General features: G+C 37.8%; 1 protein-coding gene and 1 pseudogene across 2 annotated transcripts in view; one reads left to right on the forward strand and one right to left on the reverse strand.

Annotated features, from left to right (window-relative positions):
* LOC309799867 (U3 small nucleolar RNA-associated protein 25 homolog) overlaps positions 1–26,065 on the reverse strand; it is a 351,890-nt gene that overhangs the window by 144,840 nt on the left and 180,985 nt on the right. The window lies entirely within an intron of this gene.
* Positions 15,719–19,862, forward strand: LOC309801053 (3-hydroxyisobutyrate dehydrogenase, mitochondrial-like; annotated as a pseudogene). The gene is made up of 2 exons: positions 15,719–15,730; positions 18,822–19,862. The product of its transcript is annotated as a 3-hydroxyisobutyrate dehydrogenase, mitochondrial-like (transcript).

Raw genomic sequence — 26,065 nt, forward strand, 5'->3', positions numbered from 1 at the left:
AAAAGACTCTAACCACAGAAGCCAATGGGCAACAGCTCAAGCTAAAGGCAACAACGAATGGAATGACAAGCTAAGTGTATCTTTAGTCTCACAGGGCTGCGGGAACCATTACATTTAAAGCCTAACAAATACAAGGGTAGTTGGGAATAGGGAGAATCCAAACTTTCACATGGTAATCCCAAAGGGCAACACCCGTAGAGGAAGGACAAGACAGAAATAGACCAACCTTCACACAGACTGAAAAACGGCTTTGAATGAGCTCAAACTGAGAATGGACTAAGGTTACCAGTCCCTATAGTAACTGTCTGCCATGGACCAAAGTAAATCTTTTCAAGAGAAAGATAACAACATCCAGAATGTGGAGGTATCTTTATAGTTTCCTAAAATAAGTTAAGCCCAATTTTAGTATAAAAAATAATTGGACATAACCAGGAAAAAGACTAAATGATCAAAAGTTCAAAAAAAGAAAGAAAGAAAAAAGACAACATCAATAGACACAGGAGGACAAGAGTTAGCAGGCCTTGGTTAAAAAAAAACAACAAAACTACTATGGTTAAACAAAGAAAATAGACACATGGCAAATAAGCATATGAAAAGATGCTACACATTCCATGTCATCAGTGAATTTTGAATTAGAACAATAATGAGATACCACTACACACCTATTTAAATGGCTAAAATCCCCAAACTGAAATACCGAGGTTGGTGATGATGCAGAACAATTGGAATTCTCATTTGTGGCTAGCGGGATACTTGGCAGTTTCTTAGAAAATAAACGTACGTTTACCATACAGTGATCTAGTAATCATGCTCTTTGGTATTTACCCATAGGAACTGAAAAGTTATGAAAAGTTGTGAAAGTAGGGCCTTTACAGTGAGAAAATTCTATGATTCTATGGTTTTTCAACTCATTAATTTGTGCAGTTCATCCATTTTACTCATTGTATACACTTAAGTATATTGTTCCTTGAAATGGCCATTCAAAGTTGTTTCCTGTGCCACACACTGTGAATGTTAGGGTTGGTCCTGTGTAAATCTTACCCCCATTGAATTAGTATTAACCCTAAGCAAGCAACTTTCTTCCATAAGGAAACAAAAAAGAGGTTCAGAAATGTCCAAACTAAGTTTTTATAAAACTGTATTATCAAATCTTATTTATCAAAAAACTTTAAACATAGCAGTATGAGTTCCCATGTACCCTTTACTCAGCTTCCCCAAATGTTAACATTTTATATTACTAGAGTCTAATTATTGAAAGCAGAAAGTTTACATTGTCACAATGCTACTAATGATTTATAGAGTCGTATTCAAATATTGCCTATTGTCTTGTGGTCCAGATTCAAATCTAGGATCCCTTATTGCATTTGCTTGTCATATCTCCGCATTCTTCTCTAATCTAGGATAGCTCCTCAGCCTTTTTTTGTCTGTTATGACCTTGAACTAATGGAAAATCCTAGCCAGTCATTTTGTAGAATTTTTCTCTAATAGGGTTTGTTTGATATTTTCTCATGGTTAGACTGAGGATATGTATTTCTTGACAAGAACACTTCAGGAGAGATATTATGCCATTTTCAGTACATATTAGAGGTACAAACAAACCTGTATGTCTCACTACTGGGGATGCTAACTTTGATGAGTTAGTTATAATGATAGCTGCAAAATCACTATTTTCCCTTTGTAATTATTTGAGATTGTTCAAATATTCTGCTTCTTGTTTAATTTTCCCATACTAATTTTAGCATCCATCAATAATTTTTGGCTCCCCCAATTACTGTGGTGTTTGATGATTGTTCATTTTCTGTTCCCATCATTCCCTCTACATTTATTAACTATAATTTGAGTATAAGAAAGAGCTGTTCTTCTCCTTCATTTATGTATTTATCTGGTTATTTGTTTATATATATACATACATCAGTGTGAACTTGTGGATATTTATTTTATTCTACGGGTTAAAATTTATTACTATCATTAATTGTTTTGTTTCTCAAAGTGTTCCCTATTTGGTCACTGGTACTCCTTCCAGCTGTCTCCTATATTTTTCCTACATGGCCATACAATTTTTGGAGTAATATCTTACTTTCTGACACCACAAAATGCTCCAGACCCATCTTTTACTTTCCTCTGTCTCAGCCTTGAATCAGTCATTTCTCCATGGAGTTCTTGTTCCTTGCATTAATAATGGTATTCAGAAACCAGAGTCTTGGTATGAGGTGGATTTATCACTATCCAAGCTACCTCATTGTGTTTTCAGCAGAGAGAGCTAAAAATATATATACGAATACATAAAAATATACAAGTATCTCTATTTTCATATTATCTATCTGGGTGTGTGTGTATACACACACACGTGTGCACACACACATTATCTATCATCTGTCTATCTACATATATATATAACTTCAAATTGATATATGAATTCAAATTGATACCTTGATTCCAAGCCAACACCACAGGGTTTATTCTAGCCTCCCTTACCCTTTCCTTATTTGTCACTCTTTAACAATTAGAAAACTGATTCTCATTATTTGCAGTCTATTTATTCATTTGCTCAATTCTGGAATACACATAAAATATTTAAAAATCATTAACCTGTACACGTGTGAAAAATAAATTTACTGGGGCTTCCCTGGTGGCGCAGTGGTTGAGAGTCCGCCTGCCGATGCAGGGGACGCGGGTTCGTGCCCCGGTCTGGGAGGGTCCCACATGCCGTGGAGCGGCTGGGCCCGTGAGCCATGGCCGCTGGGCCTGCGCGTCCGGAGCCTGTGCTCTGCGGCGGGAGAGGCCGCGGCAGTGAGAGGCCCGCGTACCGCAAAAATAAATAAATAAATAAATAAATAAATAAATAAATTTACTAACAAGTTCAATGTTTGTGTACATTTCTTTTTGTCTTTAGCTTTTCAGTATATATTGTGCATGGTTAATTACAGTATATTAAAATACTGTTTTCCAAAGTTACTTAGGTTAGCTCTTTCCCACCTCCTTCAGTGTGTTTTTTTTTCTTCTGCAGTGTGAGAAAATCCAGTACTTTGTGTACAACTCAGACTACCAAACCAGAAGTTCTAGCAGAAAAGGTGATAATCCATATGTGCAATAAGATCCCCCGGTGATTCTTTTCATTGGAGAAATATAAGGAACACTGCTTGACGTCTCTACAACTAAGATGTCTAAAATGAAACTTCAATTATTCCTTCTTCCAAACTGTCCCATCCTGCAAATCTTTTCTTCCTCAGTGAATGGTGCCATGATTCACACAAAAAGTAACTCAATGCAGAAACCTGGGAATGATCCTCAATTCCTTCCTTTTCTTCACTTTCTGCATAGACTGCATCATTAGGTTCTCTGGAATCTCATCTCTCTCTCTCTCTCTCTCTCTCTCTCTCTCACCACATATATAATGTTTCTTGTCATCTTCATTGCCACCATCTTAGCCACTACCATTTCTCCTTTGCTCTACTTGAACAGCCTAGTATCTACACAACTATCTTTTCATTTAATTGCTTTCTCTTGCGTCTAAGATAAAGTCAAAATCCTTAGCCTTATAGATTCTGGCCTTGCTTTTTCTTGTAAGTTGTATTTTCATACTTATAAGTACAGGCACACTCACACACACACACGTATAGTTGGTATTGTTAGTTTAGGTTTTGTTTGCCCTCCCATCCTAGCATGAGAAAATTAAGAAAGTGAAACCAAAAAAAAATACTTTAAAAATAAATTTGAATAATATCCTTTCCCTCCAGAACATTTCTCTAAAGCAGTATTATCATTAATGGCAGTACAGAGCAGATTTTTTTCCCTTAGACATAAAGGCATGGTGAAGAAGTCTCATTAAAACCTGGAATCTAAGCTTTCAATGTCAAATTCTGTCTTTAATCTTCTGCAGTAAGCCATAATGATTAAAGTATAGGAATCTGAATCAGAGGTCTGGTTTAGTATAATCTTTTTTGTAATAAGCTTTGTACCTTAGACAAGTCATTTATCTCTCCATTCCTTAATTTCTTCATTTATAAACGGAGATGTTAAGAGTATTGATATTCAAGGCTAATGAAAAAAGAATGCATCTAAGTACTGTATCAAACACTTTAAAAAGTAACCAGTTCAGGTTCTCTGCCCATTTTTAAATTGGAATATCTGGGGGTTTTGATATTAAATTGTATGATTTCTTTAGATAATTTGGATATTAACTCCTTATCAGATATATCATTTGAAAAAATCTTTCTTTCAGGGCCTCCCTGGTGGCGCAGTGGTTGAGAGTCCGCCTGCCGATGCAGGGGATACGGGTTCGTGCCCCGGTCTGGGAGGATCCCATATGCCGCGGAGCGGCTGGGCCCGTGAGCCATGGCCGCTGAGCCTGTGCGTCCGGAGCCTGTGCTCCGCAATGGGAGAGGCCACAACAGTGAGAGGCCCGCGTACAGAAAAAAAAAACAAAAAAACAAAACAAAACAAACAAACAAAAAAAATCTTTCTTTCAGTAAGTTACCTTTTCATTTTGTGATGGTTTTCTCCTCTCTGCAAAAGCTTTTCAGTTTGATATAATCACACTTGTTTAATTTTACTTCTGTTGGCCATGCCTGAGGAGATAGACCCCCAAAAATATTGCTAAGATCGATGTCAATGTATTTTTCCTAGGGGTTTTATGGTTTCAGGTCTTAAATGTGAGTCTTTAATCCATTTTAAATTTATTTTTATGTATGGTATAAGGAAATAATTCAGTTTCACTCTTTTGCAAGTAGTTGTCCAATTTTCCTAACACCATTTATTGTCTTTATTTCATTGTATGTTCTTGCCTCCTTTGTTGTAGATTAATTGATCACATAACTGTGGGTTTATTTCTGGGCTCTCTATTCTATTCCACTGACCTATGTGTCTGTTGTTATGCTAATACCATACTGTTTTGATTACTATAGCTTTGTAGTATAGTCTGAGATCAGTGCATGTCATACCACCAGCTTTGTTTTTCTTTCTCAATCTAGCTTTGGTTATTGGAGGTTTTTTGTTTGTTTGTGTGGATGATTCTATACAAATTTTAGGATTATTCTAATTCTGTGAAAAATACCATTGGTATTTTGATCTGGGTTACATTGCTTTGGGAATACATACAAATGACCAAAGGACACATGAAAAGATGCTCAATATCACTAATCATCTGGGAAATGCAAATCAAAACCACAGTGAGATATCACCTTACACCTGTCAGAATGGCCATCACCAAAAAGGGAACCCTTGTGCACTGTTAGTGGGAATGTAAATTGGTGCAGCCACTACGGAAAACAGTACAGAGGTTCCCCCAAATGTTAAAGATAGAATTACCATATGATGAAACAATTCAACTTCTGAGTATCTATCCAAAGAAAACAAAAACACTAATAAGAAAGGATGTATGCACCCCTCTGTTCATTGGAGCATTACTTATAATAGCCAAGATATGGAAGAAACTAGTGTCCATAAATAGATGAATGGATAAAGATGATGTGGTGTATGTATACACATATATATAATGAAATATTACTTAGTCCTAAAAAAGAATGAAATATCTTCACTTGCAACAACATGGAGTGACCTAGAGTACTAGGTGTGCTAAGTGAAATGAGTCAGACAGAGAAGAACAAATACTGTATGATTTCACTTATATGTGAAATCTAAAAAATAAAACAAAGAAAACAAAAGAGAAACAAGCTTGTAGATACAGAGAACAAACTGGTGATTACTAGAGGGGACGGGGGATAGGGGACTGAGAGAAATAGGTGAAGGGGATTAAGTGGTACAAATTTCCAGTTATAAAATAAATGTCTTGGGGACGCAATATACCACATAAGGAATATAGTCAAACATACTGTAATAATGTTGTATGGTGATATATGGTTACTAGACTTATCATGGTGACCAATTCAAATGTATTTAGATGTTGGATCACTATGTTGAACACTTGAAACTAACATAATATTGTATGTCAACCCTACTTCAATAAAAAAGTGACCAGTTAACATTAATTGGTATTATAATTACATTTTCTCTGCATAAAGGCACATTTTATTGATTTTTTCATTATAAAGTATAAAAGTACCTTTTACTTTCAAGATGAGTTCTAAGATTACTTGTTAATGTTAATATGGTAATTTAAAATATGTCTAGATATAATTTAATTTTAATTGCCTAACACAAATATGTCTGATATTCACCATTATGAATTCAAACCTATTAGTAAAGATGTCAAATGAGTCACCAAAACATTTTTGTTTATTGCCTCTCATTGAACCCTAAATGCTAACAAGACTTTTTGTTGGAATGAGGGATCAAAATTTTATACTCTTTAAGAACTAATGCCATAGCTGTTTTATTTTTATAAATAAAGCTCTTTCTGTTTACTTTGTAGTGTACAATTTTTGAATGGCCTGGAAAGAGAAAAATTATTCTTTGGGCTGACAAAAATGATAAAGAGGCTCATTGCTGATGAAGGGAAGAAGACAAAGAAGAATAAAGAAAGAAGGATTAGTTCCTCTTTCAAAAGGGGGGCAAGATGCTAGAGCTTTCTGCAGGGAAACTGAAGCACACCTTTCTTTCTGAGATTTGAAAGGAAGAGATGCCCTACATTTAAATATCTAGAGTATATCTTTCATTTAAAAATGAACCTAGCTAATCATCCAGTGAGGAAGAAAAGAGTAAAATAGCCTTTGATCAAGTCCTTTCTGTGGTGTTAAATGCAACTAATTATAATGAATATCACATATCTAATGAGTTCAAGAATTCCCCTTGGGGATGTGGGAACAGATGTATATGTATGACTGATTCACTTTGTTATAAAGCAGAAACTAAAAAAAAAAAAAAAAAAAAAAAAAAAGAATTCCCCTTGGAAGAATTGGTCTGTCCTTTACAAAAAAGAGAGTTCAAGTGAGTTATATGCATTTGGTAGGGAAGCTCTACTGTCTAAATCATACTCATTTAAAGGTGAAGTTCAGGGCTTCCCTGGTGGCGCAGTGGTTGAGAGTCCGCCTGCCGATGCAGAGGACACGGGTTCGTGCCCTGGTTTGGGAAGATCCCACATGCCTTGGAGTGGCTAGGCCCGTGAGCCATGGCCACTGAGCCTGCGTGTCCGGAGCCTGTGCTCTGCAACAGTAGAGCCCATAACAGTGAGAGGCCTGTGTACCGAAAAAAAAAAAAAGGTCCAGTTCAAAGTCTGCCATAATTTGTTATTATATATGTAATTTTTGAATGTAATATACAGTTATATATGTATATAACATCAACAAGAAAGTGACCCACTTTAGAGTCAAGAAAATGTATAGGTGAAGTGTAAAAGGGTTGGAATAGATATACCATAACAGGAACAACACAACAAAACAAGACAACAACAACAAAACTGGAGTGGCTAAGAAAATATCAGAAAAAATATATTTTAAGATGAAAATTTTTACTAGAGACAAAGATATTTTAAACTGATAAAATGATTATACCATCTAGAATGTATAATAATTATAAACTTATATGCACCTAACAACAGAACTTCAAAATACAATGAAGCAAAATCAACACAAAGGAAAAGAGAAACAGACAGTTCTACAGTAATAGTTGGATACTTTAGTACCTTTCTTTCAATAGCAGAACAGACAGAAAATCAACAAGAAAATGAAAAAAACTTGCACAACATTATCAATCAACTAGACCTAACAGCCATCTATAAAACATTCCACCCAACAGCATCAGAATATACATTCTTTTCAAATGCACATGGATATACTATATGCTGGGCCATAAAACAAATTTCAGTACATTTTAAAGGATATAAACAATACAAAGAGTGCTCTCAGATGACAACAGAATGCAATAAGAAATCGTTAACAGAAAGAAATTTGTTGAAAATCACAAATGGAAATTCAACAGTATATTCCTAAATAATTCATGGGTCAAGTAAGAACTCATAAGGGGAATTAGAAATAATTTGAGATGAATTAAAATGAAAGTATGACATATTAATACTTGATTGGTCGCACATAGTCTTTTGAAAAGCAGAGGGGTTAGACAAAGAGATCTAAATTAATTAAAAAATCATTTATTATTCTGGGAATAAAAAGAACTGGGCTTAGTCTCAGTTTTGCCTTTCTTTATCTTTGTGTCTGTTGACCATCTTGGAATAGTCATTACATAATCAGAATACAGTTGCCATCTCAGGAATCAAATACTGTTATCTCTAGGGCTACCATAACAAGATACCACAAACTTGTTAGCTTAAAAGAACAGAAATTTATTTTATCACAGCTCTAGAGGCCAGAAGATCAAACTCAGAGTGTTGAGAGGGCCATGTTCTTTCTGACGCCTCAAGGGGAGGATCCTTCTTTGTCTTAACCAGATTCTGGTGGTGGCCATCAATCACTGGTGTTGGCATTTTTTGATTTGCAGCTGCATCACTCTGGTCTCTTCCACTGTTGTCACATGGAATTGTCTCTGTGTGTTTCTGTCTCTGGAAACAATTTAAATAGAAATTTCTATTTTTAAAAAACAAACTGTTGATTACTATGCTCTATTTAGATAGTTCCTCTAACCCACACCCACCTCCATTTCCCCATATGTATTTGAGAAGGAAAGAGGAACTCCTGTGAGCTATCCTATTGGAAAAAATCAGTGATACAGTGTTTTACTAGAGATGCCTCTTATCTAAAATATTTGAATTAAATATAAAATCTGGGGAAATTATCACCCAGTTTCCCTCTTCTAGAGGCATGATCTAAATGATAGGCAGCAGAATATTTTATACCCATGAGGTTTGCTGACATTATTGATTTGATCCAGAATCTGTATTTTCTCTCTAAAGAAAACAGTATTCTCTCTTTCCTTTCTTTAATTTATAATGTTGATGTCTTAAGATTATTGTCAGAGAGGATGCTTGTAGTTCAAATGATTTGGCTGTATTTCACCAGTATTATTACAAGATAGTCAAACAATGGCTGGGCTCCAGTATAGGCCTCGGTCCCTTTGTTCCACTGGGATACAGATGTGAAAGCCACTGTTTCCTTATATTCCAAAGACCAAATAAATAAAACAAATAAATAAACACAAAAAAACAAGTAAATGAAACTATCTTAAAACCAACTCCCTTTTCTTCCTCATCCATGTTAATTCTCTTCTACCTAAAATTACTTCCTGGAAGTGATTTTTATGTTTCTTAGAGCCTCTTTATGTATATATCCACACTAATGCATATAAAACTGTTCCTTGTAGATCTTTTACTTTTTCCATTTGAATAATTATTTTCACATGTCATATAGAGTTTATCCATTGTCCTAGATATGCATTTTTCCTGTGTATTTGAGCATCATAGGAAGATAAATTCTACTCTTGAAAATGTTAACTGGTGACTGAGACACAGAAAGCTATTCTTCTTACCATTTTTCAATAGTGAGTAGTAGATTCTGTAGGGGTGGAATTTTAAGATGTAAGTATACTGTTTTTCTACACTCCAATTACGTTCCCCTTATCATAGAAATTGACCAGTGAAGTGTGCTGCTGACTTTTCAGAATCCATGTACATACAATCCATTAAGTTATTAGATATAACGTTGGTCAGAAAAGCATACTGTGAAATGTTGCTTTTATTTAAACTCCCACTATTTTCACTGCATGGTTTCAAGATTTGACTTCTTTATTGCCCTCTGGTGGTGGGCTCTGTGAACTGCATATTTACGGGTCTGGAGCACGTATCTTCCCGGAGGTATTCAACTCCTCAGGTACAAGCTAAAGAGTAGATGATAAGAAGCATTCAGATTTATTGAAACTAATTAAGAATATCAGTAGCCTGACTGTTGTTTCCAAAAATATAAAATATTTATCCTTCTGTTGTCAAACAACCATATTTCATGAAAAGAAGTATAAATCCTTTTTTGCTTGCAATAAAAGAACAATACTTGAAGGTATTCTTCATTTGGACCAAATACCTTCTCTGAAAATATAAGTGAAAATAGGAGTTGAACTTTCCAAAATATTCTTTAGTAAATAAAACTCCACATATAATTTCAAATTATCATTTAATTTTACCTTAAATTTAAATATCTATATTGACTTAAATGCTGTCCTCTGTAATTTCGGATGATTCCCTCCTTTATATCTTCTTCCTCTCTTCAACAAATAAAATACATATGAATGCCTAACATGAGGTAGGGTATTCTCTGTGAAATAATGATGTTGGTATACTTGATTTTGACTTAGCAGAGGGATTGAGCCTCTGTGTTGGTGAATTCTCCCCAGATGGTGCGTGGGGAGAGGGTCAGGCATATCTCTGTGCTCCTGAAGTTTTCTCTGTGAAACTGTCAACCTCCAATATCAGAAATAACTTCCTTCGTGAGGGGATTTTCAGACATGAAAAGTTTTCTCTTAAAGTGAAAGTATTTTTAAAATCTATAAAATATAGGGCGTTATACATTTTCTTTAGTTACTACAAGCTGAATTTTAACTGAGAAGACTGGGGACTCCATGTATGTGTACATGCATGTATGCGTGCATGTTTGTGTGCTACACACGTGTCTGTGTGTGTGTAGGTCTACTGAGGATACAGAACATATTCTGGACATGAACGAGCAGTGGTATATCAGAAGGGAAAAGAATATAAATGACCAGCTTCACTTGCTTAATTTGTCCCCTGACCTGGTGTCGTCGTATTTTCCACCATCCTTTGCTGATCTGTATACTAAATACCCAGGGCTCCTGGGTACCCCCAGGTACCTCTGTAAGTTTTACAAGCCTATCAATATCCCATGTACAGTGGATGGAACCTGAACTTTTTGCCCATATAGTTTTCCTTTCCCTCAGAGTTTTCGTCTGAGCTATGTCGTGGGGTAGGTACTGTTGTGAAAGTTTGTCCTCACTTGTTAAATAGAAACGACTCATTTAACTGTTTAAACAAATAAACAGTATCTTGAGTCAATTGCAGGGCACCTCCAGTCTCCACAAAGCAGAGTTACGTTGGGACAGGAAGGTCTTTTAGTTTCCCGTTAAATCAAAATACAAAGTTACTGAGCAATTTTAGGACCAACCCTATAGTTGCAAACTTTGGGAAGAGATCACAGGATTCTGTAATCGTCTGCTTATCCCCTTACTGGGACAGCAAATAGCTCAATAGCTCTTATACTGAAGTCAAAATGAAGAATAATACTGGAACAAAGTCTGCATTTAACGTCTGTGTCTTATTTTTATTTTCTCTTGGCACATAGTAGGTAACTGTTAAATGTTCTCTTGATAAATATTAAAAGCACACAAGGTACTTCATATACTAGGGGTCATAAAATTTCAACTTTTCTTTTGGTGCAGGGGTTGATGATGAAAAGTTTGGAAACTTCTGATGCATGTTAATGTTCCTGCTTTGAGAACTGCAGGACACAGCTTTTAGATGAAAAAGTTGCCAAGAGGACCAGAAGTAGAATAAAGGCATTTATGTAATTCTTCCTTATAATTTCATGTATTGGTTTTCAGCATCCAACTTTGAAAAGTTGCCTGAGGCTGCCTAGGGTCTGCAATAAGGATCACAGCTGTGCTGTCCTACCCCCTCCCCACACGTGGGAACAGAGCCTTCCCAGCAGTGCTAATAGAGGCCCATGGCTTTCCGCCCACCTCGGTACTGCTCAAGGCAGTGGCTTTTTTCTACCAGCCTCACCCTTCTCCATGTGAATCTTTTTCTTCTTTCCAGTTTTATTGAGATATAATTGACATATAACACTGTATAAGTTTAAGGTGTACAACATCATAATTTGATACATGTATATATTGCAAAATGATTACCACAATAAGGTTAGTTAACACATCCATGACCTTACACAATTAATTACCTTTTGTGTGTGTGTGTGTGTGTGTGTGATGAGAACATGTAAGATCTACTATCTCAGAAACTTTTGAGTATGCAATAGAGTGTTGTTAACTATAGTCACCATGCTGTATATCAGACTCCCAGGATTTATTCATCTTATAACCGGAAGGTTATACCCTTTGACCAACAACTCCCCATTTCCTCCACTCCCCAGCCCTTGATGGCCACCATTCTACTCGGTTTCTGTGAGTGCAGCTTTTTTAGATTAAACGTAACAGTGAGATTATGCAGTGTCTGTCTTTCTCTCTCTGATTTATTTCACTTAGCATAATGCCCTCAAGGTTCATCCAAGTTGTTGCAAATGGCAAGATTCCCTTATTTTTTTAAGGCTGAATAACATTCCATTCTACATATGTGCCATATATTCTTTATTCATTTGTCTGTCAGTGGACACTATAGAAAGAGAAACTCACTTAGTTCCTACAAGTGTCCAAGGTAACAATAGACAAAATATGGATGTTGGTGGGTGTAGATCCAGGCAGTAGGTTAGACTACGTCCCACAGGCAGGAAGGCCACTATTTTAGGAGGAGCTGCTTTGAATATGAATCAAATAATAATTGATTTATATATCACCAGTTCAGAACTAACTCATTTGTTTTCGACACCTCACCATAGATACGAAATGAGAATGAGTGGAAAAGGAGGCTTCTGAAGGCAGTCATAAAACCCATTATTATTCTGTAAAAAGGAGACTATACAGTCTTTCCTTTAGAATCTCAGATCAAACAAAGACATGCAGCAGCCTCAGTAGGATATAATCGCAACAGAAAAAATACAAGCAGAAGGCAGAGGAAAAAGAAGTGCCATTTGGTATGGGAATAAATAGCTCTGTATGTCCCAAAAGCCTCCTATAAACATGTCTGGGTGTCAATATAGTATAATAAATAATATCCATAAACCCTGAGTCTTAAGAAAAAACTGTATTTTTTGCTTTCTTTTAGAGAGGGACAGAAAGGTAACTGTATTTGCTTTAATAAATACAGAGACTTAGTGCACTTATATATTTGATCAAATAATTTTAAAAATGTTTTTTACAGTATACATCATTTTCTGATGAAACGGGTAAAATAAGTTTCTAGGGAGTGAGGAGGGCATGAGGTATTATACACATTTTCTTTTCCGTCCTTTTGTAGCTGAATATCCTTTTCCAGGCCTAAAGAAGTAGTAAAATTATGCATCTAAGATTGAATAAAAGGTTTCATAGACATATTTTATATATATGCCATTAGATTTCCACAGAGTTATTTCAGGCTGCTGACAGGCTGCTTGCTTGAGCTGAGACCCCTCTAAACAAAGCCCAGGAAGAAACTAACAACTGTGAAAGCCAACTTATTTATTCTGTGAGTAACTTGGCTGCAGAGCAGACTAATTACCCCTTTAACCACACTGTTTGAACTCATTGTACTTATCTGGGAATCACTATTCTGAAAGTAGAGAAGGGGACTAGGGAAGTTAAAAGAGACAAAAGATCTAAATATGGTCTCTTTGCAGAATCTCAAAGGTCAGGCAACAGGCTTATTTCTGATGGTTTTAAAAAGAGAAGATGAGCTGTGGTTTAAAGGTCCACTTTGGAATTCAAATTCTACCTCAGGTGTAGCCTGAATGCTAGTCTCCACCTTGAATGAATCACTGAAGGATCATTTCTCAGCACATAGTCAGTGTTTGTTAAATTTTCATATTATTTTATCCCAGTGAATAATATTGATGAGGGATTTTGAAACTATTAAATTCTGCCAAAGGACTTGATTTTGTAATGATACCAAACCTTGGAAAATAAAGGAAGTAGAGATTGGTGAATCCTTGACAAATTATTAGAGTTATAACTGATTGTTTCATAAGGAAAGATAGGGAATGGATCATTTAGGAACCTGAATGAATACTTTGAATCTCCTCTATTTCTGTTAAAACTACAGGTTAGTTGAGCTCAAAAATTGTAGGTATAAAAATTGTGTTTTTTGGTAATAAAATTTGTTTTAACCCTTCTCTCAATTATGCATTTAAATGTTGACCAATTCACAAGTAACTCTTTACAGTCGATGGATTGGCCAGTGGCTTTGGGATCATTCATTTATAGTCTGGGATTTCCAGTGTGATCTTTATTTTCCCATTTATACTCTATTTCATACATTTTATTAGCAGCAGTAGTAGAAATAGTAGCAGCAGTATCATTATTATTTAGTTAGAGTAGAATTGTTTCTCTAACTTCTTACGGTCAGACATATACTAAGCAACACACATTTTGAAAGCACTGGTGTTGGAGTAAATTCGATGTTGATGAGACTAGTCACTGCCCTTAAAGGGGCTTGTCTTCTAGTTGGAAAGATGTGACATATACAGTAATCTGAGGCATTAAGTAAATACATGGGTCTGAGGGCAGAAGATCCTGAAGGAAGCAAGCTACAAAGAACTCATTTTGAATCCTGGCATTAATATTGGCAGATCTCCTCACACCTTTTCAGGACAGTTATAGACAAAGCAAGTAGGACTGGAGAATACACTGCAATGGCCAAAATAAGATTTAATGTCATTTCAGCCTAGGGGATTCTTTCTAGGCTTTGAGTATATGATAATTTAAATGCTACCTAAATAGTAAATTTACTTTAATGCTGACAATGTAGAAAAGATATTTTGCTGCAAAAGTATACACAGTAGTAACAAGTGGATTTTGGAAGAAACTAATATTTTGTCTTATACTGATACTACACTACTGCCCTAGACCTAGCAGCAGCCTTTACTCTTTGTTGTTTTCTTCTAAGACTAAAGAGCCTCTTTATTGTTTGTGCTGATTTTTTTTTCCACCAACAGATCTCAGAGCAATCTGAGTGCACTGGCCAGTTGGGACAAAATTATCATTAGAATTCTTAGCTAGAGAAGAAAGCTCCTAATTTAAGAATGGCTTTTTGCCTTCTGAGAGCTCAGAAGAGCACATTGCAAGCCATCTACATTTATACAACATGTTTTAGTATGGAAAATTTCAAACATCTACAGAAGTAAAAAGAAAGAAGTAGAAACTTTCATCCATTGTTCTCATCAAATGTCAATTTCAGGCCAATAGATTTTCTCTACACCCTCTCTGACTACTACCACCATCATCCCCAGCAATTTTAAAGCAAATCCCAGATTTCTTTTTCTCAGTGAAAACGTCAGTATCCATATTTCTAAAATGCAAGAACTGCCCTTTTTAAGCTCAACTATGTCATTATCACACATCCGCAAATAATAATGATTCCTTAATATCAACAAATAGCCAGTCAGTTCATGTTTCCTTGATTGTCCTATAAATGTATTTTTATTTTAATAACCATTATTTATTTGATTGCTGATCCAAACACAATTTCTTTTCAAGTATAGGTTTAAAAGAACTCAATTGGCTCATTTTTCTTGCAAGTATTTGTCATTGAATTCAAAGCATTCATCCAGTAGGGTTCCCAACTGTCTGGATTATGCTGATTGCATCCCCTTTCTGCTTATATATTTATCATGCTCCTTTGGCCCATGCATTTACTGTCAGTTGGTAGATAGCTCTAGAGCACTGACATAATTCAAGTGTGATTTTTTTGTCAAGTTTACTTCATAGATAATATTGATGAATTCCAAAAGGAACTATAAAGTGTCTGTCTGACTGTAACGTTGCAGCCATTAATGATCAATGTCTAGATCCATTCATTTATTAAGGGTACCAGATGGTGATATTCTACTAATTAGATAAGTATTCATTTACTAGCTACATTATTTCATCAACTACTTGGTTGCCCTGAGTTACAGTTTAATTAGGAAAGGAAGAATAAATGTTTCTTTTATTTTATTTACCAGTTTTACAAAAAAAGAAAAAAAAAGAGAGAGAAAGGTTGACTCCAAAGTAGCTTCCGAAGATGACTAATGAGGTATTTTCTTTCTTTGTTGTTGTTTTCAGTGAGGTTGTTATAAATATCGATGCAGAGATTGTCCCCTCTTAGGTTCACGGATCCTGTTCAAGTTGGCTCCTGAGTCCTTTCCACACAACCACAGTAGTCTTTGAAGTCTTCCCAGCTCTCTTGTATGACAAGATGTAAAAGAAGATGTTTCTTATGCTGGATTTGAAATCAGCTGTTTCTCCAAGGAGACATTATCCACTGTGTTTATTCAAACTTGTGTTCCTTCTAGTTTAACCTTCTCTCGAGACATGATTTTTTTTAAACAAATTACTTAGTGAATTCTTTCACCTTTTCAAATCTTGCTATTCTCCAATCACTTCATTTCTGAATTTTTCTACTTTCTTTTATGTTTTTCTTAAAACCAGTTTCTATTCCTTTTAAAATTTCTTTTACTTTTTCTGCAATATCAGGCAGTAAATTTCATTTGTTCTGTGGACGTGTCTTTCTGTCACGTTTTCAGGACTTGCTGGAACTTTCTTTTCACCCTTCTTTTTTCTTTTTTTTTTTCTCACTGATTTTCTACAGGATGTGAATGGAATACTCTTCTGTCACTCATTTTTAAATGAAATAAGTTTCCACTTTAGGAGGGAAACATAGATCAGAATATAATTTCTAGCTTCAGAACTCCAGGGCTCACTATCTTCTATTATTTTCACAAAATAATTTTTAAAAATGACCTTAAAATTTCTAAAATCTTCCTCCTCGGCCCTCCTATGCCCATTTACCCAGGCCTCCTCTTTCCTGTCCTTGTTGAGTATGGGGATTTGTTCTGGAATGGTGCTTTGGTTTGATAGGTGTCAAGGTTTCACAGACCCCAGAACACTTGGCATCCTCAGAACATTTCAAAGTTCTTGCACTCAACTGCAAAGTGGAGCCTGCAACATTCACTCCCGGTTTCTGCTGCTGTTCTCAGTGAGTTTTTCAATCTCACTGAGTTCTTGAACCATAGTAACCTTTGGCTCTCCTGAAAGAGAGAGAGAGTCCTTCCCTCGTCTTCCTCCCACACACCTTGGGATACACATATGTAGGTCTCTTTCCTGTTGTTGATTTGTTCCTACCTGGCTGTATGTTGCAGTTAATGTGGACACCTTGTTGTAGATGTTGTCTGTGGGTTTTTGAACTTGCTATCCTAGATGCTTTTCTTTCTTCTTTGTGGGGGTGGGGGGTTGTGTATTTAGGGGAGGGGTGGCATATTCAGGGATAAAAATCTTCTCTGTAGCCACCATCATTTCCCCAGAATCCTCTGCCATTAATATTTAAAACAAAATCATAGGAATCATTATCTGGATCCATAGGATAATCATTACATTGTATCTGTCTTTTTTCCAGGCTTCAAGCTGCCTGTGGCTCCCCACGTTAGTATACTGACATGACTGGGCAATACCTAATTTGATGGGCTCTTTATGTACTACCTTCCTCCTAATCATGACAGTCTTGTACGCTATACATAGTCTTCTTTACTGATAGGGAATTTAGAAAATACAGGAAGCCATGGGTTTAATAGCTGAAAGTGGAATTAATGTATTATTTTTCTCAGGTAAAATATCATAAGATTCCTTAGGCCAAAGTTGTAAAATGAAATTGCAAATTTCCTGGAATCATTTTGCAAATGTGAATGCCCACATAAAGTACACTAGGACTTGAATCCAAGGAATAACACATTTTTAGAGCCTCCAAATGTATAAACTTAGTACAATTCTGCATTACTTCTTTTTTTTTTTTTTTTTTTTTTCTTTTTGCGGTATGCGGGCCTCTCACTGCTGTGGCCTCCCCCGCCGCGGAGCACAGGCTCCGGACGCGCAGGCCCAGCGGCCATGGCTCACGGGCCCAGCCGCCCCGCGGCATATGGGATCCCCCCAGACCGGGGCACGAACCCGTATCCCCTGCATCGGCAGGCGGACTCTCAACCACTTGCGCCACCAGGGAGGCCCTGCATTACTTCTTAAGGCAACTGAAGAAAATAATTTTGTGATCAAATAAATATTGATTTTATTAACATAGTTATTTTAAAAGTTTATAAAACTTTAAAAAATGTTAAGGCTCTATCAGCCTCATCAGTTGTTATTTCTTTTCTAGAATCTTGGATAAAGGAACAGTCGTTTGAGGGGAAACATGGTATAAAGTGGGAAGATAATCTAACAGTGAAGATAGTTATATCTCTTCCTGTGTGATGAACTACTCCTAAGCTTGGTGGTTTAAAACAGCAGGCACTTTATCTCCTCACAATTTGTGAATCAGCAGAATGGGCTGGGATCTCCTGGGTGGATCTATCTTGCTTTCACCTGAGGTGACTACTGAGGCTGCCATCATCTGGTTGCTGGACTGGGGCTGGCCATTGGTGCTGGCTGTGGCCTGTGCCTAGTCTCCACTGGATTAGCCAGGCTTCCTAACATGTCAGGTTTCCACGAGGACAAGCCCTAAAGCACGAGTACTCTCCAAGCTTCAGCTCTTGATATGCCACTGGGCCAAAGCAAGTCACGTGACCAAGCCCAGGTCAAGGTGGAACAAAACTACACAGGGTGAGAAAACAGGGGGAGGGGCATTTGCACTGGGGGTCAGTAGTCTAATAAACTGCTGCAATAACTATATAAAGAGAAACACCCCGGAGGACAACTGGTAAAAAATAAATGTGTGCGGGGTGGGGTGGGGTTTGGCATGGGGGGGCAAAGGCAGTAAACAGGGGCTACCAAAATCTGAAGATTCTGGAATTTTTGGAAAATCCACTGGGATTAAAGGAGTTACACAACCATGTTCTGACACCAGAAGAAAGGTCCCAGTTGAGCATCAGGGAAGTCTAGCGCTCTTCCTCCATCGCATCAATTTTCACGTTTCTTTGACTCAGCCTATTTGTAGAATGAATCATGACTTTCTATAAATTTTTAATTCAGTTTTTCAAAGAAATAGTGACCTCGCTTCCATCTGCTGTGCCACAAAAATGCCGTAGAAAAAAATTCCTTCTGTTAAATCGCACACTAGGTGAAATTGTATGTGTAACCTAGTACCAAAGAGGTATTAAGAATCGCCACAGCCGAGCCGGCCCTCCGCATCACGCACCCTATAGCAGCCAGTGGGTGAGCCAGGAGTCGAGGAGGTCACCGTGGGAAGGAGGGGCACGGGCAGCGTGGCAGCCTCCTTCCGTCTCCGTGGAGCCACCTCTGGCCTCTGGTACAGGGAGTCGTCCATAGCAGCCAGCGGTGGCCAGCCTTTCAGCGCTGTGTTCTAGGTCAATAGCTTCCAAGACTCCAGTTGGATTCATTGGAGTAGGCAACGTGGGGAATCCAATGGCAAAAGAGCTCATGAAACATGGCTAGCCACTCACTGTTGTTGATGTGTGTTCCCTGATTCATGCAAAGAGCTTCTAGATGCAGGTGAACCCGGTAGTGTCTTCCGCAGCGGATGTAGCCGAAAAAGGTGACAGAATTATTACAATGCATCAACGCGCTAGAAGCTTATTCTGGAGCAAATGGAATTCAAAAAAAAGTGAAGAAAGACTCACTATTAATAGATTTCAGTACTGTTGATCCTATGGTTTTCAGAGAATTGGCCAAAGAAGTTGAGAAAATGGGAGCAGTTTTCACGGATGCCCCTGTTTCTGGTGGTGTGGGAACGGCTCGATCTGGCAACCTCACATTTAGGATGGGAGGGGTTGAGCTGCTGTGGTGCATGGGCTCCCATGTGGTGCATCGTGGAGCTGTTGGGACTGGCCAGGCTTCGAAGATCTGCAAACACTTGCTGTTAGCTATTAGTAGGATCGGAACTGCTGAAGCTATGAATCTGGGACTCAGGTTAGGGCTTGACCCAAAACTCTTGGCTAAAATCCTAAATACGAGCTCAGGACGATGTTGGTCAAGTGACACTTATAATCCTGTACCTGGGGTGATGGATGGAGTTCCCTCGGCTAATTACTATCAGGGCGGATTTGGAGCAACACTCATGGCTAAGGATCTGGGATTAGCATGAGGCTCTGCTACCAGCACGAAGAACCCAGTCCTTCTGGGCAGTCAAGCCCATCAGATCTGCAGGGATGTTGTGCGTGAAGGGCTACTCAAAAAAAGACTTCTCATCCGTGGTCCAGTTTCTGCAAGAGGAGGAGACATTCTGAGTTTGCCCTCTGGCTGTGAACACTGAAACATTGAAACCAAACTGTGTCTTGGAGCCCCTTATGGCTCACTCCACAGGAAAATGGGCTTAATCAAAGGTCAACTGTCTGCTTTTGAGTGTCTAGGTCAGGGGTCCCCAACCCCTTGGCCTTGGACGGGTACCAGTCCGCAGCCTCTTAGGAACTGGGCTGCACAGCAGGAGGTGAGTCGCAGGCAAGCCAGCTAAGCTTCATCTGCTGCTCCCTATGGCTCACATTACCGCCTGAACCTCACACACCCCGCCCCACCTCCCTGGAAAAATTTGCTTCCAGGAAACTGGTCCCTGGTTCCAAAAAGGTTAGGCGCCTCTGGTCTAGGTCACAATAGATCCTGGGATTTTTCACCCATTTTAAACTGCTTATTCTTTTTTATCTATTTAGCAAACATATCATCTGCAGATTTTTTTTTCTGCAAGCCACTGATGGTAACTGCTAGCTAGCTAGCTGATTGGCCTTTTCCAAAAGTTTGATTCCTGAGCATCTTCAGCTAAAACGCTGCCTACTTCACTCACGATATTGTTTACTCCACTTTACAAATAAAACTAAAATTGTTTTCAACAGGATAAAATCTATCCTCGAGGAAAGAAAAGAAATTGGTGTGAGAAAAGGTATTAGAGAAAGGGGAAGTATAGTGAATTACTACCCGTGTCTCTCAGAAAATTTGTCCTGTTAACCCAGTGGTGATATTCTTGCATTGAGATTACTGGTTTATTTTCTAGGAGTTGTTAAAGCAAGAGAACTCCTTGCTGCATGTTATGTAATTTGGACTCTGTTACATTATCTTGGTGTGCCCCTCTTGTAACAACTTCCCATACTCAGCAAACTTGTTTTTTTTCATATTTTTGCTTCCTTGTCCATTTTTACTGCATATTTTTGACTTCAAAAGAATGACATCTTTAGAACTGTTTCAGAGCCAACAATGATATGTGCTTTAGATAATTATTACACTATGCTAAATATAACCATATTCTTTTGAATTCAAATAAATTTCTATGCTGATAAAAAAAGAGAGGCACATTTCATCAATGTTTAAATACTATCCTTCCTCCTCTAAAACTTAAAATAGGATTCAGTCTGATTCCTAAAGGGTTATTTTCTTCAACAACAAGAGCTGACTTAGGCCATTTCTTGGCAGTGGAATCTGAGCATAGGGGTCCCTGTCTGACTGCCCTTTGATTCTCACTCACAGTATCCTGGGTGAGTGTAATGGATGGGCATGCCCTTATGACTTAGCCCACTGCTACTGCTCCTGATGAGGGTTAACGGTGTGGGCCACTTTAAATCTTGCCCAGCAAAGTGCTGACATCTGGGGTTTCCTATCAAGTTTACCAGATATTCCACAGTAATTTCATAATTTACACAACATAAAAACACTGATCTTGAGCTTAGGAAAGCATTTCATTTAAACAGATACAAAACACTACTCTACAAAATGGTTTAAAATTTGTGAGCAATTGCATTAAATAAACTCTAATATAAATTAATCTAGTACAAGTAAACTAATAGTTACAAAGCTACTCGTCGCTTCAGAAGCGGTGGCTACAGATAACTTCAAAGTTGTTTCCTCAATTCATTAAGAGGAGAAACTATTTTCTGTCAACTTCTTCTTGGGGAAGCTTATTCCTTAGTTTGATGCTGATTCACGTTATGAATATATAGGAACCATTACTGGTTCTTCCTTTCCATATTCAGTGCACCATTATACTTCTGTCCTCTTAAGATCTGGATATCTGTTACTGCTACTGTTGGCTGGAGCCTGGCAGGAGGAAAGCTATCAAGAAAAAAGGTCGGGCTTCCCTGGTGGCGCAGTGGTTGAGAGTCCACCTGCCGATGCAGGGGACATGGGTTCGTGCCCCGGTCCAGGAAGATCCCACATGCCGTGGAGCGGCTGGGCCCGTGAGCCATGGCTGCTGAGCCTGTGCGTCTGGAGCCTGTGCTCCGCAACGGGAGAGGCCACAACAGTGAGAGGCCCGTGTACCAAAAAAATAAATAAATAAATAAATAAATAAATAAATAAATAAATAAATAAAAAGAAAAAAGGTCAACAAGTGTTAAAGATTTTTAGCATACTACTGAGACATTTTATCTACCATAATCATAAGAACTAATAATTAAAATTACTTATAGCCTGGTCAGTGAGACCTTGAGTAAATTTTGGAAGCATCCATGTTTCATACAGTTTCAGGGGATGGATATTTCCTGTTATTAACTCTATATCCTCTTCAACTGGAACAGAGAGACCTTTCTCTGTTGAAACAGTTTTGTCTTTTTCCTGGGCGTTTTCAGTTTTCTCTTATGAGAGACTTGTAAAGCTTACATATACAAACTTACACATACACGTATAAAGCAAAGAAGGGATAGAGCAGTCTTGAGAGGACACGGTTTTGTAGCAGGCACACAAGACAGAGATAATATTCCCTGATTGCATTTGCCTCCCCAGCCCCATCTCCTTTGTGGAAAGCATCAGCATTCTGACTGGTCTCTGCACCCCACTAACTGGACGGAACACTGCATTAGCTTTCTTAGGGAGCACTGATGGTCGCTCTGGAAACTGTGGTTAGAGCTTGTGCAGCCAAAGTGCACAGGAAAGAAACAAATACACTTCATATAACATGCTTACTGTGTTTTGCTTAATTAGCACTTATTCCCTGTAAAAGGCTGACTTCTGCTTTGACAGGGAGTAATCGAACTCTGTATTCACCCAAACCATAAAATTAAAGTTAACATACCTCAGCTTTTCATCCTACTGGAAGAAATGTATGAAATCTAAAGTTATTTTTTAATTGCTGCTGTTTAGAATGCCTGAAGCCCATTCGCTGAACTTGTTAAAGAGCAGTGTTAATGAGGGTATTTTTCGTTTCTTTCTTTTCCGACCACAGCATGAATTCTCAGCCCAAAGTGTGCCCTGTTTCCCACAATAGAGACGGGGAAAAGAGAGAGTCTCTCACCACAAAGCATGAGACAACTACAAATACTTCTCTCCCAGAGTTAACACTGATGAGAGTCTTTGTGGAAAAGAACTTCCTCTTTTTGCGGGAGTACAGTAGAAATGCAAGTTGTATTCTCCACAGTTTCGCTACTGGAAAAATAATTTCATAGTCCATATATAAATATAAATAAATATATATATATATATATATATATATTTTTTTTTTTTTTTTGCCATACGCGGGCCTCTCACTGCTGTGGCCTCTCCCGTTGTGGAGCACAGGCTCCGCACGCGCAGGCTCAGCGGCCATGGCTCATGGGCCCAGCTGCTCCGCGGCATGTGGGATCTTCCCGGACCGGGGCACGAACCCGTGTCCCCTGCATCAGGCGTACTCTCAACCACTGCGCCACCAGGGAAGCCCCATAGTCCATATATTTTATTGGTCTTCTTAAAAACATATACAGTGTTTACAGTAAGGAGTAAAAGAGAAGATTTTCAATGCGATATTTCAAGGAGCATTTTGTAAAGGCAGGATCCAGTCCCAACTTTGGAAAATTAACACACACCTATGAGATCGAAGAGTCACCTGCAAAAAATTTTAGTATGTTTTTCTTTCATACTAGTTTCCTAAAGGTGCATTGTTACTTCTTGGTAATGTAATAGTCAGAAATGACTATATGGTGGCCATTTGAGGAAGAAGTAGCTCTTACATAAGTGTCTAGTGACTTTATCTCTTTTGATACAATACCTCTTGGTTTCAGAGGCTTGCACAGATTTCCTCTAAATGAATAAGCTTAGTAAGATTTTTCTAACTATCAATCTAAAAGTAGATTTAGAAATCTACTTCTGAAGCAGTTTTGTTAAGTAATTATTGGTCAGTTCTCTTTCTGATTGGTACTTCTTTCTGCAAAACAAATCCCTGTACTTAGAACAATTAATACCACCATCCCTGGCTCCTTGATTATTACACAGTGATGTTTCTTGAGAAAAAAGCTTACCCTTTTTGGGGAGAAACTTCAGTCCATGAAGTAAAACTTCATTAAAACTAGATCTGCTTCTAATGCCAGTGTGATGCAGATCAGTATCCCCTTTCTTTCGACTTTCCAGGCTGTGTGAAGAGAATGGTATGGTTTGGTTTAGGAAGGGTTGTAGCTTAAGAGGATTGCATTATGTTTCTGTGTCACTTTGGGGGGTTTTATTTCAATATTATATCCTGTTCTGTAAAAACACCCTAGTCATTCTCTTACTTATTATTAAATAATTAAATGCTGCCCTTTGTTTACTTTCCCCTTCTGATCAGAAGACGCCTCTCCACTCTAGGCCTTGACCTGAGTTCCAATTCATCAGCTTGTAGTAGCTACACTTCTGATTTCTGAAGTCAGACAGATATGGGTCCCATTTCTGTCTTCATCAGTTATAATTTAGCCTCTGATATATGCATACCAGAGCTGGCAGTGACAAACATTTTGCTTCTCCTTATTTTCCCAGGGTTCTGTGCATTTTAATAGAGGATCACAATATTTTAAGTAAAGCTGGGATGGGGTGGAAAGAAAGAGCAGGAAAACATGCTTTTAGGAAGGTCTGAAATACAAATCACATGGAGGTAACTGCTTGAGGGAAAACCACCCCTACCTGAGTATTGTCAATAAAGTAGCACAGGGAGGCAAACGAATCAATTGTTCACTAAAAACATTCTTCTTTAGAAGAATAAAATTCACAAGAAAGCCTCATTGCAAATAAAATATATTTGTTTTCCTAAAGGAAGATATTTGAAAAGTCGTAGTAAATACCTCCTTTGACCTTCTGTGTCCCTAGTGTTCTATCTCCACTAAGTTTTATGAACACTACATAGAGGAGGAGCCTGAGTCTCAAAGACCATAAGTAAGAGATGGATTCCAGAGCCTTTGCAAGGTCCATTATGCCCCATGACTTCTCATTGCTTGTGCTGTTCATCCAGATAGGTGCTTAGGATACCAGAATGAATACATCTCTTTCGAGAGGTTTTTAAAAGACATTAGATAATAAACAAGTACAACACCTAACAAATAGAACAGAATGCTTTATTTAAAGCAGAAACAGAATAAATGCTCACCTAGTATCGTTTAAATCCCCTTTAAATTATTTTTTTGAATCAACATGTTTATATTTGAGGGTATTTTCTTATTTTTTCCTAGTTCCCTTTACTTGCACCTCCTTTCTTTTTCTCTTTTCCCAACTGAAATGTTTATGGTTTCAAAAGTAATTACTTCTTGAAGAAAGTTTTCGTGTATACTAAGTGCTACCTAATGGAAGCCATAAGCATAGAGTCTGCTAGCATTTAGAGTGGTATAATACATAGCCAGGTTGAATCAAGTGGGAGAGAAGGTTAATCATTCTTTAAAACTGGCAGTGTTGCCGGAGGTGGATTAATACGCTTTTTGAATCTCTTATGTGCTGTAAGTCTCCTTGATCACAATCACTACGTTAATGGTTGAGGTTTTGAATTAGAGGTGTCTCCTGGGCTCAGCTGGGCCAAGTCCCTTCATCTCTCTGGCCATATTAGGTGATAGTTTTCTCATTTCAATACATGATCTATGTTAGAGGGAGTGTTGACTATACCAGACTTTTAACGTGGGCACCCAGAAAGTGGAAGAATCTCTCTACTGTTGATGAATCATAACTCTTTTCATTGTGAATATAGTCCTTCCCTTAGGTAAGGCAGGAACACCATGAAAAATAGAAAGTTCTCGGGTGTCTGTGGAAGCTGGAGTGCTCTCGACCTGTCAGCTCACTGGCAGAGCAGGCTTCGTCCAGACACTAGAGAACAAAATGTGAAATTGGCACCAGCCAGCCTCTCCATTGCACAGGATATCCCTATTTAAATTTGACAATCGGGATATTTTACAATTTGAAATTCTTGTCATCTGGTTTTCTTTAGTTTTTTCTTTGGGTTGAAAAGACTGAGAAGCTTGTTAAAAAATCTGGAATTCTGATGGTGAGGCTTAACCAGATCTATTGAGTCATCAATCAGCAAACATTGACCAACGCTTACCATTCCCCCAGTTATATACTAAGGACCCAGACATATCTCAGATAGTGGCCTTGCTCATTCACTGTATTTACAGTACTTTTTTCTAAATGTAACCAGAGCTCAGGTAAAGACAAGACATTGATTTGAGTCTGAAGTAAACAAAGCTGACTGGTCTGATGCCTTCAGTTTCCAGAATTCTTTTGTTTCAGGTAGTAATTTTCCCAGACC

This window comes from Mesoplodon mirus (genome assembly GCF_964341445.2).
Source record: "Mesoplodon mirus genome assembly, chromosome: 3".
NCBI lineage: Eukaryota > Metazoa > Chordata > Mammalia > Artiodactyla > Ziphiidae > Mesoplodon > Mesoplodon mirus.